Below are 8876 nucleotides of genomic sequence, written 5' to 3'. Positions count from 1 at the left end.
CTTTACCTTCTAAGTGTGCATAAAGGAAGAAATTACCATGTTTAAATTAAATTAAACAGATCAAAATATTTATGAAGAATCATGGAATCAATATGGCATTACTGGCCGCATTTTTCATTTAGTTAAACCACAGTTTCGCAAACTTTTATTACTAACCATTTTCAAATGTATGTTTGTCAGCGTTCTCCTCCCGGGAAAATTCTATCCCTATCTCGACTAATAATGATTTTTTTTTATTTCACTATAGGTAATATTTATGTAGCTTTATGCGTATTTTTAAATTTCTTAATTTTATTTTGTAATTTAACACACTGTTATCATTAAAATTAAAAACAATAATTACTTATGAGAAGGATAACATATTGTATAACAAATTTGTCTATACTATTAGCAGGGGCGGGCAAACTTTTTGGATAGAGGGCCAAATTCAAGAATTCAAAATGAGCGGCGGGCCGCAAGTAAAATACCATTTTTAGATATACACTATTTATTATCACGAAAAATAAACATTACAAAAAAAATAATGAGAAGAATGAAAGTTTTGTACATTTTTTCAAATTCAGGTGTTAATTTTGTGGTTGATATTTTCAAAACTGCTTGTAAATGGGCATCGGAGATATTTGATCGTAAAGAATTTTTATTGAGGTTCATGATCGAAAATGTTTGTTCACATATATAGGTTGATTCAAAAACAACGAACATTTTTCTTGCATAATCTTTAAGTTGTTCGAATTTGTCTGAATTAAGGGAATTGTAAAATTTGGATATATCTTCACGACGATGCAATTCTCTTAAATCAGTGTCACACTGCAGACCAATAATCTCAAGTTGTAGCTCTGTCAGTACACTATCAATATCTATTGAAAATGGATCGCGTACTGTTGCTAAACTTGTCTCAATTTTTCGGAAGTCACCAAATCTTTGTAAAAAATCATCATTCAGAGCTTTAATAATTTTACCATATTCTTCAAATTTATATTCTGGTATATTCAGCAACTTCAAAGCCGGAAAGTGGTCCACGTTCTTATTCGATATTTGTCGAAGGAACAACTTGAGTTTTAATTGAAATCCATTCAAACTCTTCACCTTATCGTGGGCATATATTTTTTTTCCTTGCAACGCAGAGTTAAAAGTATTTAAATGTGTCACGATGTTCAACATAGAAAATAGTGGTTACATAGTATGAGACGAGACGCAAGGAAGACGTACTGAGATAATACATTAACGAAACAACAAATTTTTCAAATTTTAATCTATTGTCGATATTTTTTAAAAACATATAAAAAAAGTTATTCGTAATCAGAAGTACAATTAATGATGGCGGGTCGCAAAAAAATACCCGGCGGGCCACATGCGGCCCGCGGGCCGCAGTTTGCCCTCCCCTGCTATTAGGGTAATTTTCATTTTTTAAATACAACTACTTGCAGTCAGTTTTATGCCTTTAGCCAAAGCACTTATGACTCCACTAAATCCACATTCAATTCAAAGTATATCAATTATATTGGATGATAATATGTACATACATATAGTCAATTGGATAAATAAATCATACGACCACTTTTAGCACCTTCTTCTGGCCCACTTGCTCCTCAACGCTTCCCCCTCACCTCCTAATCAGTTATATCAGTGATAATACAAAGGAACTTAACAACGCTACGAAGAATTCACTTATATTTAATTTATTAATCATTTTCTAGATTTATAATATAATGTAGATTCCATCCCCTTCGATTAGTTAGTTATTTTTCGTTATCTTTATATAATATTAAATTTGTACTTTTCACCTAATAAGCATATTTAAATATAAATGTAGGTATCACATAATCCCAATTAGAATAGGTAGTTTGACAAACAAAACTGCCTAAATTAAATTCGAAATATAGTTCATTAAAATGTTGTGTTGATATGTATGACATTGGTCATACTATATATTGCCATATGAGAGAAAAATCCTTTGTGGAATACAACCATAATTGATTAATGTAATATTATTTCGTCAAACACGTTCGGAATAAATGAAAACAGGAAAGCATTCTCCTCGAATTACACTATTTTTCTTCAAAATTACACCTCTCACTGGCTAAATTTTTCAGACAATATTTGTTGTTTTTGAGGCGGACGAAACCGGTCCTAATCTATTGATTAAAAGTGGAATAAGTACTACAAAAAAATGGCGTTTTATTAAATAAAAACAACAATACAATGCAGTTCCACCATGAATTGACAGTTAACAAAATAAAAGAAATCAAACAATATTTCTTAATAATTACACGAATTATATTTTTTGAAAATCTCCTTATAATTAATTTGACTATTCCACCTGAATATTTAAAGATCTGGTATTTTTTCATTCAAATTTGATAGAAATTACACTTTTTAATCAAGTAGCCAATAACCACCCGTGGGAAATTCAAAAACTATAATGAATGGTCGAATGAAAATGTCTAGGTAGAAAATAAAACAAAATACATCTCAATTCTCCACAGTGCAAGAAATGATAATAAAATCCTTATTATTGGCGCCGATGCTTTCCAAACAGTGGGTTCAGTTGTTTATCTAGGATCCCTTGTCATAAACAGTTTACGTGGGGTTGCTGCCAAACGTTAGTAAGTCGATAATTTAGGTATTTAGAGTTAACAGCGGATTATATGTATATATAATATTATTATGTACGCCAGAAAAAAATTAAGGTCATCCGATATATAGAACATACACATAAAGCACAAGTAAATTAGCATTATGCCTGATTTTAGAGTGCATATCAAGCTTCAAATTGCAGTTCCACCATAACATAATTTTGAGACTTACCTACAAGCAACGAAAAAAATCAATGAATCAACCTCGCTAAAATGTCCAATTTTGGTATCCAAAGGCTTCTGAAGAATAAGGCACTCTAAAGGAAAACCAAAACGACCGAATAAAAACATTTAAATTTTGATAATAATCTGTGGGCCTGTTCAATAAAAGGCATTTAGAGGTCAGGGTATAATGAGGAGCTATACACACCCACGATGGCCACGTGGCTTAAGCGCTGGTCTATAGTGTCGAGGGTCCCAGGTTCGAATCCTGGGTCTGGGAAGTACACATATTCTTTTTCAATTTGTGTATGAGTCAGAGTATGGACCTAATAGGTTGAGAAAGTGGCTGACATCCATTTCTCGTAAAAATAAAATCTGTTAATACAAACCTCCACTCTGTGGAGGCCCATATGATCCTATTAGGATCGGACATGGTCGAAAGAAAATAAAAGAATACACACTTTATGATGGTGAAAAGATCACGTGGTGCATGAAAATGCAGACTGCGCTGGAACAGAGACATGCATAGAATGCCGGAAGAGATACCAGCAAGGCGGCCTATGTATGCAACCCCCAAGGGCAAGAGAAGACCTGGACGGCTGAAATTGAGATGGCTGAACTGCGCCACAGGAGATATAAGAATGCTCGGTCATAGCAACCGGATCGACCAAGATGACGCCTAATACATTCCAAGGGTTGTAGTGCCATAAATGATGATGATGATTGTAGGCAATGCCAATAATTTGCGTAATCATTTGCATATTTTTAATTATCAACATTGATACAACAGTATGTTAAACAGAACCAGGTATGAAATACATAATTAATATACATTATGAAACTGAACTGTATATACAGAATGAACGCGAGCCATATTTTAAATTGCACTGCTTTACTACAATGTTCTTTCTTAATCAGTTTTTCTTTGTGGTAAGTAAGTATGTACATGTAGGTACCTATATTAATATTTTAAAAGGTTAATATTATGTTCACGGTATGATTTGAATTATATGGAAGATGACAAATAATAAATTCTACAAAAAACCGCTGGATATGGTTACTTGATTTTCTTATCTTATCTCACGATTACAGTATTTATTATTCACATGCTAAGCACTTCAATACTTATATAATTCCTATTTTTTAGACCACACCTTTGTTCGTCCGTTTATTACTAACACTGTTTTCGAACGCTCAATACGTGTTTTCGTGTGTTTAAGAATATTTTCCAAAATAGTGAGCAGAAGCATGGCGATTTTCAATAAGTTTTGTGCTATTTTATTTGTGGCATCATGCATTTTTACTGCAGGTGAATATAACATTATTATTATATACTATTATCTGTTATCTAATAAAAAATACAAATGGCGAAAAACGAGTCTTTCGAACAAGTGCAATATAAATTATATTTATAAAATGACGGTTTCAAAGAACTTCTGCGTAAAGTTAATAACTTTTGTGAATTAATTACTATAATACTTCCATACGTTTCGATTTCCTCTTCCCGTTTCCCGTTGCCTTTGGCCGTTGGTACCAATTCGGTTGGTATCAGAAAATAGGTACTCTATATGCGATACCTACTAACATTCTTTTAATTTTGATTAAGGGCGGACGTGCTCAGCATGGGTCAAAATGGAACTTTTATTCTATTTTCAAAGCATGATCCTGGACATTCTTTAAACGTTGTAGATAATCTATTTATATAATTTTGAAGCCTTATTATCCTTTATATTTATTTTAAACATTTGATGACTGCATAAAGTATTTTTATTACATAAAATAGTATTCTTTTAAACCTCTCGCTCTAATGTTTTAGAATACAGTCATATTTCACTACATAAATGTGCAGTGGTGTTAAGATTTTTACATTTAAGTATTAATTTTTAAACGTATTTATAAAACCATCAGTATAATTTATGTCGACATTATTATAGTGAAATATTTACGATAAAAAATTATATTGATGATCTCTGTGATTCCAAATTTGGCAAGAATTAGGTATTTTATTATTCAAAAAATGGGCAAGATTAACAGATATGAAGATAATTCTAAAGATACTAATTATAAGCTATGTCTTTGACCATTCAAGTGTGATAAACATCCTACGAATAATGATTGCTTTATAATAATTATTGACCTAAGAATAAGGTAGTGTTTTTTTAAATACGCCATTTCTTTTGGCATTCCCCAGTGGTTAAGCTACAACATACGGCCGTAGCCATGAATTGACAAACTATAATTGAAGTAGGGAGTAAGATCATGATAACGCGCGTGTTTGAATTTCGGTTAGGTAAAAAAATAGGTAAAAAATGTATTTTTTATAATATTTCAGATCGTTTAATAAAAATAATTGCAATTGAATTATTGTGTTCGTTGATTGGCTATATTAAGGGGGGACATGCTCGTCGTAGGTCAAAATTGAGTTTTTATTGTATTTTCAAACCATGATCCTGGACACTCCTTATACGTTGTAGATAATCTATTTATATAATTTTGAAGCCTTATTATCCCTTATATTTATTTTAAACATTTGATGACTGCATAAAGTATTTTTGTTACATAAAATAGTATTTTTTTAAACCTCTCGCTCTAATGTTTTAGAATATAGTCATATTTCGGTAGAAGAGTATGTTTTTAATTTTAAAAATCTACAATTTCAAAAAACTGTTGTAAAATACTATAATGTGACGACCGACGATATCAAAGCTCAATAATTGAATATAAACTAAAAACATTTTAAGTTTAACAGATTTTATTTTCTAATTTTAGCTAATTTTAAAACTTTGAATGAAATATTCAAAACTCTCGGCGGTACCTACAACAGAGAGAAATTATTAAATTACATTTTAATGATCTAAATAAGCATAAAATAATATTATGTAATAAGATGAAAATGTTCCATATAAATTTTAAATAAGTAAATCGATGTTTTTTAAAATAAATATTTAAAAAAAACATTACGTAATAGGTAGGCACCACGAATTAGTCAAAAACCTTGTATATGCACCAATGACTAGACTGACTAGAGAAATCTTAATAAATTAAATTTTAATATTAATAATGACCATCCAATAAAATTGGATCCTTCGAATTCACGTTTCAAAACGTTTTTTTTTTATTGTAAGTAAAGTTTATGTTTGAGTGTTGGTGGAATTCAATCCCAAATTGATCCATAATGGTGGGTTCTAACAACTCTGGTTTTCGCTACAATGAATGCATTGTACTACCTAGTGTGCCAAGGTTTCGAACCCGGTTTCAATATTGACAATAATTTGTTGAAAACTATTATTCATACACTATTTTCAAGAAAATTGAATACTGACTTCAGGCTTCATTATTTGGAAATGAGGTGTTACCGAAATTAGATAACAAAGTTGATAAAAGTAGATAGGTGATTCATTCCACTCCATATAATAATTACGGATAATAGGTGCCGCAGGAAACGATTTAAAAATGAAGACATTTTTATCAGGTAAAGTAAAGTAAATATAAAAAAAACGTGTCAGCATTTAGTAAGCGTTAAAACGAGAAATTATTAAAAGGCGTTAAAACTTTACAACTACCTATGTATGCAGTGAAGACGTACGGCCCACGGCCAGTGGCGTCCCTAAGCAAAATGCCGACCTTAAGTAACTCCAAATATAGCCATTTAACATTTTTAAGTCTCAAATGTATACCAATTCAATATCGTCTCGGTCATCATAACTAAAGAAATACAATGAAAATACTGAAAATTATGATCTAAACCTCCAAGAAAGACGCCACACGACTCCTTCGCGTCGCAGGAGAAAAATAACGTTTACACAAAAACTAATATTATGTTTCTAATAATACACATGAAAAAATTCTAAAAACCACAATCTCTACATACATTTTGAGTACCTAATTAGACATAAATTAAAAAAAGGATAACTCTTACTAGTAATATTAAAAATTTATCCATGTGAATACTTATCATGTTACGTACGTATTGTCTTAATTCTTTCTTGCAGCTCAAAATTAATTCTAAATTCAAAACACAAATTTCAATCATCTCGTTGATTGAAAAAGAATAGAAATTACAAAATCGTTGTAGATATTTTCTTCGACATAGTCGTCTTGCATTTGTGTGTAATAATAATTCCGGTTGTACTTCATAGATTTCCGATTTAAAAATACGTCTTTTGAGGGATTTTCCTCGAATTTAATTAACGACTTTGAACACTAAATTCATGATTTCTTTGGTATTTAATCTGGTTAAAACTTGCTTTTGAATTAATTACACAGTGAGGAATATACCAAAAATTGCTTTGCGATCTACCTGTTAGCCATACCTGCGGGTCTATTCTATACACAAGGCGACTATCGACCGCTAAAGTGATAGTATTTATTACATATTTGTATTGAGGTATTATAATTGTTACAATAAGTTAGCCGTCTAATTAGTCAAAACTGTCTATATCCAAAAGCCAAGAGAGGTGCTGTTAAAATATAGCACTATTGCCACAATTACAACCAACTTATTGTAATTGCTACAATAAGTGCTAATACTTTGATACAAACCTACCATAGTTTGATAATATTTATCACTTTAGCGGTCGATAAGTATAAAATAGACCCACTGGTGTGGGTGAACGATCTTCTTCTTTCGCGTCGACACTCGATGTTTCCTCTATCTTCCAAATTATTGTTTTCTCTTCTGGCTATATGGTCAAATAACCGGAGAACTCTTTGGAGACGTGGTTTAAAAAACAGGTCTTTTAAGATTAATTCTTTCTGAACGGATATATTCGTTCTTTTTATCCTCCCATGGAATGCATATAGTTTAGCATAATTCGTAGTATAAAATATATATTATAATTCAAAATCATTATCTTGTTCCAGGATCCTGTGTAAAAGAATGCATGCAGCAGAAGTGCCTCGAGTGTCCCTCAACTGCCATTAATGAAGGCGTTATGGTTGCGACCAAGTGTGAACTTAGGGGATTAGTTTCAGTCACATGGCTGGGTGAAAAAGACGTGAATCCTCTTCCCAATCCCCCAGACCAGGAAGTTGATTATGCATGCATCAAGATGACAGCTGCCAGCCGAGATATCAGTAAGATAAAATAGTACTTACATATTTTTATTTACGTCATTGTTCTGGCAGAAGACACTAATTCGAAAAAATTACATATTGAGTTGGTACCAAAATGTTCCTTATTTCAAACTTTACCGTCTGGAAACCTTCTTAATAAATAAACAGTCATCCTTTTTATGATTACTTAATAAACTCACATGATAGACCATTATTTCAAACATTTTAACAACTTCAAAGTCAAATTACTCAAAACTAGTATTCTCCAGTTAGTGTGTTCTGCCAGAACAGAGACGGACAGTGTGGATATTTGTGATGTTAGTCGAGCACAGGCAAACCTTTTCATGCTTACAAACCAAAAAACTACAAAAATATAATTATGGGAGGCGTGCCTAACATTACCATTTTCTATTTTTTCAGCATTTTAGAAAAGTCTTAATAATAAAATCCCTCTTCTTTCTAAATCTTTTATAAAAGTAAAAACCTTTTATTTTAGTTGTCTTTTGTGCGAAGAGCTATGTGTCGTTCTGAGGTGCCTGTTAGAACAAATAGAAGGTTTAGTTACAGTTACACTGTAAACGGACAATTTTGTTTCGTGATACACCAAATAAAAATCACCTAAAAATTAAATACACTTTATTCGTTTGATTTTTAAAAAAATCTACATACAGGTGACCGATAATATTGTTTTATCAATATTTGATGTAATATATACATAAGTAGGTAATTATAGATAATAATTTTATTATTGAGATGGAATTTTTAATGGAAAAGTTGAATGAAGGATTCTCCAATTTATATGAAACTAATTTCTACATATAATTTCCAGTTGGTGACTCAACAGATGTTATCCGAGGATGTGTTTTGAAAGTGAATGCAGATGGTATATGTAAACAATTGACAGGAATGGAGGATGGCCGCACGAAAAAAGAAAGATCCTGCACTTTCTGTGAAAATGATATGTGCAATGGAGCACTTTCACATCATCATGCTCCGGCTGCCGTTTTGCTAATTATGGTAGCA

Source organism: Rhyacophila brunnea, unplaced genomic scaffold (genome assembly GCF_057557595.1).
Source record: "Rhyacophila brunnea isolate RB1 unplaced genomic scaffold, BYU_Rbru_1.0 scaffold_3, whole genome shotgun sequence".
NCBI lineage: Eukaryota > Metazoa > Arthropoda > Insecta > Trichoptera > Rhyacophilidae > Rhyacophila > Rhyacophila brunnea.
Note: the sequence above shows the minus strand (reverse complement) of the source record.